Source organism: Balaenoptera borealis, assembly GCF_965194805.1.
Source record: "Balaenoptera borealis genome assembly, chromosome: 15".
Taxonomy (NCBI): domain Eukaryota; kingdom Metazoa; phylum Chordata; class Mammalia; order Artiodactyla; family Balaenopteridae; genus Balaenoptera; species Balaenoptera borealis.
This window is the reverse complement of record NC_138871.1, coordinates 85,736,648-85,749,814: the sequence shown is the minus strand read 5'-3', so window position 1 is coordinate 85,749,814 and position 13,167 is coordinate 85,736,648. Positions and strand designations below refer to the sequence as shown.

The 13,167-nt window shown below is 44.0% G+C and overlaps 1 protein-coding gene across 3 annotated transcripts in view; it reads right to left on the bottom strand.

Annotated features, from left to right (window-relative positions):
• The window catches only part of LOC309612191 (uncharacterized protein), a gene marked incomplete at its 5' end in the record, with an annotated part of 90,525 nt that overhangs the window by 18,357 nt on the left and 59,001 nt on the right, over positions 1–13,167 (bottom strand). The window contains one exon of one of the 3 annotated variants that reach the window (XR_014235036.1): positions 5,147–5,303. The exons of 1 other annotated variant lie outside the window; for it this stretch is intronic. Of the gene's footprint in view, positions 1–1,690; positions 1,990–5,146; positions 5,304–13,167 lie in introns of those variants that run through there. One more of the 3 variants, XR_014235037.1, reaches the window with a different exon arrangement.

Sequence of the window (13,167 nt, the reverse complement as noted above, 5' to 3'; positions counted from 1 at the left end):
GAGAAAGAAAAACAGAGCTGGAGGAATCAGGCTCCCGGACTTCAGACTATACTACAAAGCTACAGTAATCAAGACAGTATGGTACTGGCACAAAAACAGAAATATAGATCAATGGAACAGGATAGAAAGCCCAGAGATAAGCCCACACACATATGGTCACCTTATTTTTGATAAAGGAGAATATACAATAGAGAAAAGACAGCCTCTTCAATAAGTGGTGCTGGGAAAACTGGACAACTACATGTAAGAGAATGAAATTAGAACACTCCCTAACACCATACACAAAAATAAACTCAAAATGGATTAAAGACCTAAATGTAAGGCCAGACACTATCAAACTCTTAGAGGAAAACATAGGCAGAACACTCTATGACATAAATCACAGCAAGATCCTTTTTGACCAACCTCCTAGAGAAATGGAAATAAAAACAAAACTAAACAAATGGGACCTAATGAAACTTAAAAGCTTTTGCACAGCAAAGGAAACCATAAACAAGATGAAAAGACAACCCTCAGAATGGGAGAAAATATTAGCAAATGAAGCAACTGACAAAGGATTAATCTCCAAAATATAAAAGCAGCTCGTGCAGCTCAATAACAAAAAAACAAACAACCAATCCAAAAACGGGCAGAAGACCTAAATAGACATTTCTCCAAAGAAGATATACAGATTGCCGACCAACACATGAAAGGATGCTCAATATCACTAATCATTAGAGAAATGCAAATCAAAACTACAATGAGATATCATCTCACACTGGTCAGAATGGCCATCGTCAAAAAATCTACAAACAATAAATTCTGGAGAGGGTGTGGAGAAAAGGGAACCCTCTTGCGCTGTTGGTGGAAATGTAAATTGATACAGCCACTATGGAGAAAAGTATGGAGGTTCCTTAAAAAACTAAAAATAGAGCTACCACACGACCCAGCAATCCCACTACTGGGCATACACCCTGAGAAAACCATAATTCAAAAATAGTCATGTACCACAATGTTCGCTGCAACACTATTTACAATAGCCAGGACATGGAAGCAACCTAAGTGTCCATCGACAGATGACTGGATAAAGAAGATGTGGTACATATATACAATGGAATATTACTCAGCCATAAAAAGAAATGAAATTGAGTTATTTGTAGTGAGGTGGATGGACCTAGAGTCTGTCATACAGAGTGAAGTAAGTCAGAAAGAGAAAAACAAATACCTTATGCTAACACATATATATGGAATCTAAGAGAAAAAAAAAGTTTCTGAAGAACCTAGGGGCAGGACAGGAATAAAGATGCAGACATAGAGAATGGACTTGAGGACATGGGTAGGGGGAACGGTAAGCTGGGAGGAAGTGAGAGAGTGGCATGGACATATATACACTACCAAATGTAAAATAGATAGCTAGTGGGAAGCAGCCACATAGCACAGGGAGATCAGCTGGGTGCTTTGTGACCACCTAGAGGGGTGGGATAGGGCAGGTGGGAGGGAGACGCAAGAGGGAGGGGATATGGGGATATACGTATACGTATAGCTGATTCACTTTGTTATAATGCAGAAACTAACACACCATTGTAAAGCAATTATACTCCAATAAAGATGTTAAAAAATATATAAATAAATTAGCTACGGAAAATAAATAAATAAAAATAAAAATCTGGTCCTGTTTAAAAAAAAAATTACTGTGAAGAACTTGTTTTTATTTATTTATTTTTTATTTATTTATTTTTGGCTGTGTTGGGTCTTCGTTGCTGTGCGCGGACTTCTCATGGCGGTGGCTTCTCTTGTTGCGGAGCACGGGCTCTAGGCACGCGAGCTTCAGTAGTTTTGGCACGCGGGCTCAGTAGTTGTGGCTCACAGACTCTAGAGCTCAGGCTCAGTAGTTGTGGCGCACGGGCTTAGTTGCTCCGCGGCATGTGGGATCTTCCCGGACCAGGGCTCGAACCCATGTCCCCTGCATTGGCAGGCGGATTGTAAACCACTGCGCCACCAGGGAAGTCCCTGTGAAGAGATTATTAACAAAATTATTAAAATTGGTAGAACTGCATAATGAACAGGTCTAGATGCTCCGCCCAGAAGTGAGCAAAGACGTGTCCAGCCGGTACTCAGGGTCGCCAGGAGCCGTGGTCTGGCCTGGAGAGAGTCTCGGACCCGTAATGAGTCAGCGTCCACACATTCCAACTACCTAATGAGCCCACATCTGTCCCTTCACATGTAAAATGGATATAATTATACCTACTTTGCAGGATACTTACAAGGATAAATTAGAGGGCCTGTCACTATTGTGAGCATTCAAGAAATGGGATTATTATTATCATCAGAGGGTAAAAATGCACACCATTACTGGCAATTAAAGAAATGGAAATTATGACAATTTAAAGGTAACATGACATATCTATTGAAGTAGCAAAAAGATATCCAAATTCACAAAAGGACTTGAACAAGAATATTCATAGCGGCTTTATCCCTAATTTCCAAATCCTGGAAAGGGCCCAGGTGTCCATCAGTGGATAAACAAATTGTGATATATTCATGCAATGGAATACTTCCCAGCGATAAAAAGAATGACACACTGATACATGCAAGAATATGGATGAATAGCAAAATCATCATGCAGAGTGAAAGAAGCCTTACACAAATGACTTCCTACTGGATGATTCCATTTTTATGGAATTCTGGAACTCTAGAAAAAACTGATCTGTGTTAGAAAAAATCAAAATAGTGGTTGCTTTTGGAGGAGGGGGTCAGGGATTGACTAGGAGGGGGCATGGGGCAATTTTCTGGACTATGGGAATGTTCTATATCATGATATGGATTTACATATGCATTTGTCAAAACTCAGCAAAGGTACCTTAAGATCTGTGCATTTCATTATATATATATATATCATTTATTTACCTCAAAAGGGAAGACTATAAACAAATATTGAATTCTAGTTAGTGATGAGCATGCTGAAGTATGTGAGAGGAAGTGAACTGGTGTCTGCAATTTACTTTGAAATATATAAAAAGTGAGATAAATTATTGGATGGCTAGATTGGTGGATATGTGATAAAGCAACTACAGTGAAATATATCAAGGGTAGAATTTAGGTGGTGAGTACTCATTGTAAAATTATTTTGGCTTCTCTGCATGTTTGAAACTTTTCATAATAAAATATTAGGACAAAAAAAAAGAATTAGGACATTGGTAGAAGCTGAACTCATTCTGCATGGTGGCCCTGAAAATATTGTATTGATCTTTCTGTGGAATGTTCCTGCCGTTTGTACGTATTTTGACCGGATAAATCCACATAGGGTAATATATCCCCAAGAAATAACTGTAAAGCGGGGGAAAGAAACAAGCAAGAAGAGAATAAGAAGGAGGAGGAGAGGGAGGAGGGTGGGGAGAGGGGAGGGGGAGGAGAAGAAAGTTCACTTTAGAACTATGTACAAGAGCGAAAAACTGGGAATACCACAAATGCTCAATAGGAGAGGAATGGAAAGACATATGATGGCACATTTATCTGGAACATAATAAATTATTAAAATGACAATTATCAGTCAAATGCACTATTTCCACATCTGAACTGTATATGTGAAAGATTGACAAGAAAAACTAGTAGAATTCAAAGTAATATGTTCACACTGATTAATACTGAACATGGGTACTCATTCATTTTCAACAAACATTTATTAAGCTCTTTTCTGCACCAAACCCTGGGGAACCAGCAATGAAGAAGATCCAGGGCCAGCCCCTGGATCCCACTGTCTTGTGAATGGGACAGGGACCTGTAAGCCGACAATGACAAAACAGGGAGAATGTTATTATAATAGAGGCATGAAGAGGGCATTGACCATATTCTTGATGAAATTTTTGGAAAGCACTTGAACGGTATGAATTGGTTTCAATTTTCTTTTCCTTTTCTGTGTTGCTCAAGTTCATAGCTTTACTCTGTTTTAAGAGGGGGTTCACCTTTTACTTCCCTCCTCGAAAGATTGGTGAGGCTTAATAAACAAGAACTTGCTTCTGAATCCCTGCTGGGTGACCAGGACACTTAACACTGGCATCACATAGCAGCCGTGGCCATATTACTCCTGCCTGGAAAAGGGCAAAAAATTCCGTAATTCTTAGAGTTTCCGTAATTCTTAGAGACACCTGGGTGGCATTCTTTTCCGGGTTATTGCAGCTTGGCATTTACCCAGAACCCACGACACACACCTTATCACACCATGCCTCTGAAAGGTGTCCACTTTCAAACACCTATGCAATACTAACTCCTCATATTTTTCACATATTTGCCCTGATCAAAGTGCTTTCACATGCGTTTTCTCATTCCATCCCTGCAGTGACGGATGAAGCAGATTAACTAAATTGATTTTATATTTGAAAAAGATAAGGATCACGTTAAAGGACAGCAAGAGCCTGAAATCTAGGAACTCCAATTCCTAATTCAGACTGTACCTGTTACATAAGGGTATGTGTACACACATATATCTATATACACTTTCCATACGTCCCTCTTAAAACCTGTCTGTAGAACACACCCCATCCTTTTTGGTTATAAATTTGCAGCTCTGTTTTGTGTGACTACATCAAAACCTTAATTTCTTCTTCCACCTTCAACAGGCCTTTTTGGACCCTCATATATCACCTTACCCTAAAGAAGGGAGGGAATATTCCTTGAGATTTTACCAAATCCCAGCCACTGGATCAGGTGCTCAGCGTGTGTCATCGCATTTTACCTTCAAAATAGCCCTGTGAGTGCAGCGTTATTCTTCTCATTTTACAAACGCGGAAACAGAGCCTCAGATTCCTAAGGTAACTTGACCAGTGTGACACAGGTAATAAGAGATGGTTTTTCTTGGCGAATAAACAGCATTCTTTTAGGCTTTATCTTTTAGAATAAAACCACTGGGATCAATCCTATTTCAAATGAAAACTTTTCATTGCAGTAAAAATGGCAAACTCATTTTATAACAGAAGAATCAGTCACCTATTTGTACTAGGTTCTGGGGAAGCAAAATGCTTGCAGTCTGGATAAAGGGTTAATTTTAATTCATTGATTTTTCCCCCCTGTTTTAATCCCACAGCTTATAAATAACATTAGCAGTGGCTTGGATTTATTTTGGCAGCCTCCAGGAGAGCTTGGGCTCAGGGTGACCTCCCAGGGGCCAAACCTGTTCATCCACGTGGCTGAGTGACGAGACCAGGCTGCTAAGGATGGGTGGGTATCCTGGGATGATCCGCTTGGCACCTCTGAGCTGGCACAGGTGCAAGCCTGCAGCCAACCTTCCTCAGCCTGTCCTCGTTGCCCCAGGCAGCTGCTGTCCTGCCCTGGAAGAAGATACACCAGGGAAGAAAAGGGGGCAAGAGGGTCAGAGAGTGGGCGGGGTGTCACAGGGGCACCCCAGATAGGGCACCTCCGCTGTGAACCCAGCTTCATGTTCAGGGTTTGTAAATAGAGCTCCAAACTAATGACTCAGCGACCTGAGCTCTGCCATCTCATCTCCAGGGTGTGTCACCTGCACGGCCATGGAAGGACATGGACGGTCACTCGGGGGTTATGACCTACTGTCCTCTGTTGGCCAGAAGGCAGTCCAATTGCCTTGATCTAACTGCAAAAAAGGCCGAGGAACATGGCCTTCGTGTGTGTGCAAAGGAAGGAAAAGGGAGCCGGAGGCATCCGGCCAGTTTCCTGTTTCCTGTTTCACATGGCAACCCATCCCAAGCCTGCACAACTAATCCCCTTTACCTCATTTTCGCTGTTTTTCTTTCCCACAGCTCTTCTTTTTAACACATTGCATATATTTATTTATATATTTATTTCTTAGGTTCCTGTCAGTCCTCCCCCACAAATAACATAGGCTCTGCTAGGTTAGAGATTTTTGTCTGTTTAGTTCACGGGCCCAGAAGAGTAGCTGGTACGTATGTTGGTAAAAGAGAGGTTGCCCGGTGCTTCCGAAGTGCCGCGTGTTCCCCACACCTTCTTTTTCTGGCTCCATTGTTTCTCCGTCACCTGCCTGCCAGCAGCTTGTACATCCTTAAAAATTCAGCCATGATTCTCCCCACCCCTCCCTTTTCTTTGGGCCATGCAGCTCAGCTTGTGGGGATCTCAGTTCCCCAACCAAGGATTGAACCCTGGCTACGGCAGTGAAAGCCCAGAATCCTAACCACTAGGCCACCAGGGAACTCCTGACCCTCCCCCCTTATGAAGCCCTCCATGTCCCTCCTGTCCTCCTGCAGATTGTGCCTCTCTTGGGGACACAGTCACGCCTTGTGCCAGTTTCAACTATGATTTATCCCACTGTTTCACAGTTGTGAAGTTGGATGTCTTCCCGACGAAACAATGAGCTCCATCAAGACCGAGCAGGCTAAAGACTTCATCCTGTCAGTTGAATGAATGGAAGAACACTTGGAGAGTCCAACCTACCCTTCACAATGTGGACAGTCTCTAAAATGCATGAAATTTGAATGTAGACTGGGCAGTAGATGCTATAGTTAAATTTGTTAGGTGCAATAATGGCATTAGAGTTACATGATGTACAGTTATGTGTGTCAGTTAGAAATACATCCTGAATTACTTACAGGTGAACTAAGAAGATGCCTGAGATTTGCCTTAAAATAAAAATTAAAAAGTGTATTAGGAAAAAGTGTGTTTGGGCTTCCCTGGTGGCGCAGTGGTTGAGAGTCTGCCTACCAATGCAGGGGACATGGGTTCGAGCCCTGGTCTGGGAAGATCCCACATGCCACGGAGCAACTAGGCCCGTGGGCCACAATTACTGAGCCTGCGCGTCTGGAGCCTGTGCTCTGCAACAAGAGAGGCCGCAATAATGAGAGGCCCGCGCACCGCGATGAAGAGTGGCCCCCACTTGCCGCAAGTAGAGAAAGCCCTCGCACAGAAACGAAGACCCAACACAGCCATAAATAAATAAATAAATAAATAAACAAACCCAAAGTTTAAAAAAAAAAAAGAATCCGCCTGCCAATGCAGGGGACACAGGTTCAAGCCCTGGTCCGGGAAGATCCCACATGCCAGAGAGCAACTAAGCCCGTGTGCCACAACTACTGAGCCTGCGCTCTAGAGCCTGTGAGCCACAACTACTGAGCCCACGAGCCACAACTACTGAAGCCTGTGCACCTAGAGCCAGTGCTCTTGTTCTCAATGAGAAGCCCACGCGCTGCAACTATAGAAAAAGTTCACTCGCAGCAACGAAGGCCCAACGCAGCCAAAAAAAAAAAAGAGTGTTTACCGAATGGGAGAAAATATTTGCAAATGATATATCCAATAAGGGGTTAATATCTAAAATATATAAAGAACTCATACAACTCAACAACAAAAAAAGCCTGATTTAAAAATGGGTAGAGGAGCTGAATAGACATTTTTCCAAAGACATATAGATGGCCAGCAGGCATATGGAAAGATGTGCAACATCACTAATTACTAAGAAAATGCAAACCAAAACCATAGTGAGATATCACCTCATGCCTGTTAGAATGACTGTTATCAAAAAGACAAGAAATTACAAGTATTAGTGAAGATGTGGAGAAGAGGGAACCCTTGTGCACTGTTGGTGAAAATGTAAATTGGTGCAGCCACTATGGAGAACAGCATGGAGGTTCCTCAAAAAATTAAGAACAGAACTATCATCTGATCCAGCCATCCCACTTCTGGGTATTTATCCAAAGAAAACAGAAACACTAATTCGAAAAGATACATGCACCCCTACGTTCATAGCAGCATTATTTACAGCAGCCAAGATATGGAAACAACTTAAGTGCCCTTTGATGGATGACTGAATAAAGAATATGTGATACACACACGCGCGTGCACACATACACACACACTCGCATATACGCAGTGGAATATTACTCAGCCGTAAAAAAGATGAAGTCTTGCCATTTGCAACATGAATGGGCCTTGAGGGTGTTATGCAAAATAAAATTAGAGAAAGACAAATACCGTATGATTTCACTCATATGTGGAATATGGAAAACAAAGAAATACACACACACACAAAAAAAAAAACAAAATAAATGAACAAAGCAAACGAAAAGAAACATATTGATACAGAGAGCAGAGTGGTGGTCACCAGAGGGGAAGCAGGAGGGGGGAAATGGGTGGAGAGAATCAACTGTGTGGTGACGGATGGAAACTACATTTTCAGTGGTGAAAATTACATCTATAGGGTAAATAGAAGTGGAAATACGGTGTTGTGCACATGAAACTTACATAATGCTATAAACCAATGTTTACCTCAATAAAAAAATTACATTGGAGAAGGAGGATAAATGAAACAAGGTGGGAAAATATTACTATACTACCTGGTGAACTGGGGTGATAAGAGGTCATTACACTGTTCTCCCTACCTTTGCGTATGTTGGAAATTTCCGTAATAAAAACTAAAAGCAAACGAGGTGATGAAGCCACCTGTGCCCTGCCCAGTTCCTTGATGCTGCCCCACCCTCAGCCCAGGTCCTGCTGTAACACATCTCACCCTTCTGGTTCCAACAGAAAGTCATCCACACTAGGAAAGTGTAGATGTGTGGTGATTAAGACTGAAACCAGGAAGGCCAGACTGCACTACTGTCCCGTTTCCCAGGCCACGTCCCCACCCACTAAGGAATGAGGGCACATGGGAGGATTCTTCTAGAGAGTCAGGCCTGGTGAGGGGTCCTAAAAACCGCTTAATTCAACTCCCTTGTGAAAGGAATCCACCAATCAAAGGTTGAGTGACTTTCCTAAGGTCACACAGTGAGGCAGCAGCAACACCAGAAGTAAAACCCACGTCCGGGGTCCCCTGAGCCAGCTTCCCTCCACCCCCGAGTCTCTGATCTATTTGTGAAGAGTACCCATGTCTTATACATCGTTCAAATACTTTCCCTAATCTACACCCATCAGAGAGGTAAGCCTAGAAGATAGACTGGCATGCACTGGTTAGGTGGGTAAATATTTGTAAAATACTGAATGTAACTCAGACATGGAGTAAAACTTGCTAAAGTTCACCAAGGAAAAATTCCGAATCCCTCGGAAATCCATGAGTTTATGGAGATGTAGTAGAAGGGTCATCTGTGGGGAAAAATGCATCCCACCGAGAAGCAGATGAAATCTCCCTGCCCTCCACCTTCTGCCCCCAGGTCACATGAGACCTACCAGTGTCAGGTGTGTTTTTGTTTTGTTTTGTTTATTTTTTTAACTTTTTATTTTATATTGGAGTATAGTTGATTAACAATGCTGTGTTAATTTCAGGTGTACAGCAAAGTGATTCAGTTATATGTATACGTATCTATTCTTTTTCAAATTCTTTTCCCATTTAGGTTGTTACGCAATAGTGAGCAGAGTTCCCTGTGCTCTACAGCAGGTCCTTGTTGGTTACCCATCTTAAATAGAACAGTGTTTTAACAGAGCAGCCAGCATTGTTCTACCACAGGCTGTTGGTGTTGACTGTTTACTATTTCCAGGCACCTAGTGTTCATCATCTGATGCTCTCAGCGACCCTACAGAGCAAGAATCCTCCTCCTCTTCTTCACATAAAGAGGATGAGGCCCAGAGAGGGTGAGAGACCTGCCGAAGGCTGTGCACCTGGTGCGTGACCGACCCAGAGCGGGAATCAAGTTTGTCCAATCACTGCTTATCCTCTTTTCACTCTGCCAAGCTGTGTGTGAAGAATCTGAATGATTTTGGCCAGATTAGGATCACACCTAAGGGAGCCAGAGCCGTCTGTCATCCTGAAACAAGATGGTGGGCAGAGAAAGATGAAGCAGTGCATCCTCTCAGCCCCCTGGCAAGAGCTCTGATAGAAGCTCTGCATTTTATAGACTCGGGGGCCCTGCCAGGATCCTGAGGGAAAGGGGCAGTGGGTGACAGGAAGGTACCCCTTGCGGATGACTCAGTGAAGGCCTGATTCCACATTCTCTCTCCAAGTCAAACTGTGCCGATCCGACGTCGGAGCTCAAAGTGCCTTAAACCCTTCTCACCTGCATCTTCTTCCAGCTCAGCAGAGGGGCGCTGAGACAGGAGAGAGGATGGGGTCATTGAGCGATCCCTCTCTCCTCCACCAAGAATGTCTTCCTGTTCTGAGTGTCTCACCAGCCACCCTCTGGCCTGTTTCCTGATTAGCACCCCTCCTCACCCTCGCTCCAGCCCACACAGAGAAAGACATATACATGTGTGCTCACACACACACACACACAGATCTGCTGTTCTTCCCAGATCTGTTTTATAGGCGAGAAACCTGAGCCCAAGCAGACACAGTTTACTCAGTGTCATCCATGAGGGGTCTCCAGAACATTTGGCTCCTAGAAAAGAATCACATGAAAATAAAGGATAAATGAAAACACATGGCCACACTAAAATCTATGCAAGAGTGCTCAGATAGCATTAACCATAATAGTCAAACAGTGGAAACAACCCAACATCCATCGGAGGATGAATGGATAAACAAAATGTGGTCTCTCCATACAATGGAATGTTCTTCTGCCTTAAGGAGGAATGAAGTGCTGACATGTGCTACAAACATGGATGGACCTGGAAAACATGATGCTCAGTGAACGAAGCCAGACATAAAGGCCACATATTGTAGGATTCCATTTATATGAAATGTCCAGAATCGGCAAAGCCGTAGGGACAGAATGTAGATTAGTGGTTGCCTAGTGAGGGGGCGGGGGAGGGGGGGTTACTACAAAAGCGTGTGGGGTTTCTTTTGGGGGTGATGAAAATGTCCTAAAATTAACTGTGGCAATGGTTGTGCAAATTATTTCAATACAGTGAAAAGTATTATATTGTACACTTTAAATGGGTTGACTGTATAGTATGTGAATTATACCACAATAAAGCTGTTACCCAAATTAAAAATAAATGCTAAAGTTTCATAAACTTCTAAGGAGACTGCACAGTTCACTTTCAGAAGCCTCAAGAAACATGTGAAGCTAAAATACATGAAACTGGCTATCTTTAGACAATCTCGCGGAGTGACCCATACTAAAATCCCCAGAGGACCCAGCTCAGGGAACACACTGAATACGGGCGTGCAGCGTGGCTGACAGGACCCAAGACAGGGGTACCAGAGAGACTTGGGCCCCAGGCTGACTCTGTCCCCTCCAAGTCGCAAAACACCGCGGGCAGGTCCCTTAAGTTAGAGTGTCATCTGTAAAGTGGAGAGAAATGGAACTGGGGTTGGTGTGAATTAAATTAACCCCATGTGCACAGTGTGCATTCACAGAGGTGGCTGCGGCTGAGGTAATTACCGCACCATCCAAAGGGCAGACCTGGATGGTCAAAACTCGGCTGAGAGGAGGAAGGCATCACGTATTCATTTCAGCGTTCCAAGCACCCTCGGGGTAGATTTTCAAGGGTCTGTTCCCAAAGTGAGCAGCATCTGTCCTCCTCTTGAATGGAACCGAGAGCAGCAGAGTCCAATGGGCACATTTGCACAAGACACCAGACAGCGTGTTATGACAACACATCACACCCAACCCATCATTCGCGTGGCTTTGCCTAAGACCTTTCCCTGCATTATCTCCTGCTTTTATCAAGTATGTACTGAATCTGTGCTAAATGCAAGGTGCTGGGCTGGATTTGCACAAGGTGCAAAAGGGAGACGTTGAGTCCCTACACTCAAGGAGCTCATAGCAATTCCAGGGAATAGGGAGGGCTGTTATTTGCATGCTCATTTTACAGATGAAGAAACTGAGGCCAAGAGAGGCTAGATGACCTGCCTGATGTCTCATAGTGATTTCAGGTGCTAGCCATGTTGAGGGTAAAGTGCTAAGCGCCGGCCTCAGGTTTTCTTCCACTGGCTCTGGGTTCTCTCTTTCAGACACCTGAGCGTGGGTTTAAGACTGACAGTGGGACTTCCCTGGTGGCGCAGTGGTTAAGAATCTGCCTGCCAGTGAAGGGGACACGGGTTCGAGCCCTGGTCCCGGAAGATCCCACATGCCGCGGAGCAACTAAGCCCGTGAGCCACAACTTCTGAGCCTGCGCTCTAGAGCCCATGAGCCACAACCGCTCAGTCCATGCGCCACAACTACTGAACCCTGTGTGCCTCGAGCCCGTGCTCCACAGCAGGAGAGGCCACGGCAGTGAGAAGCCCGTGCATCGCAAGGAAGAGTAGCCCCCGCTCACCGCAACTAGAGAAAGCCCGTGAACAGCAACGAAGACCCAACGCAGCCAAAAATTAATTAATTAATTAATTAATTAATTTTAAAAAAAAAACTGTCAGTGGCACCACTTGCCTCACAAATCACCAGGGACCAAGGATACCCATCAGGACCGCTATGTAATTTGCAGGGACCAATGCAACATGAAAATGCAGGACCTCTTGTTCAAAAATCATTATGGATTTCAAATGGCCAGACTAGAGTGTAAACTGAGCTCAGGCTCTTCTAAGTGCAGGTCACACACCCCTGAAGCCACCCTGCCCCTGTCCCTGTCTCACAAATGCCCAGATACATGGAGCAGACAGGTCTCTAGGCAGCTCCACTCTCCGGCTCCAACAAGAAGGGAATTCTCCTGGGCTGGGCTGTGAGCGCACTCTGACCCCAACATCCAGCCACCTGCCGTGTGGACGTGTATCTCTTGGGCCAGCTGACACAGCATCCTTCAGCATTTCCAACTTTGCAGTTTTGCAATCTCTTGGCTGACACTGCAGCCACTATCTTTGCGTGAGCAATCTAGTCTCCCAGCCAAGGTTCAACGGCAGTGGTACACGGATCCATTAACAACCCTCCAACCCCAGGCACGGGGAAGAGGAAATATCTACTCAAAGCTCAAGAGCTCTTTGGCAGGGGTGTCGGAGCTTCATTTGTCTTATGCAACTGTTTTCTCCCCCAGTTTGCAGTGCCTGTAGGTGTCTTGCAGAAAACAAGACAGTGCACCAAAAACTAGCTAATCTTTCTTTCCATCCACGATACAAGTCTTCTTTTTCCTGAATAACAGGTACATAGGAATTGCAGACAAGCCAGAAGCTACTAGCATTTCAAGAATTAGAAAGATAATTTGCTATTAACTGGTCATCAGAGGCAGAACGAAGTGAATTAATCAATGAATTAGCTGTGAGATTTAATCAGGTCATAGCCCCTCTGTTATGGGTGAATTGTGTTCCCTAAAAACGGTGTGTTGAAATCCCAACCCCCAGTACCTCAGTATGTGATCTTATTCAGAAATAGAGTTGTTGCTATCGTAATAAGATGAGGTCATGCT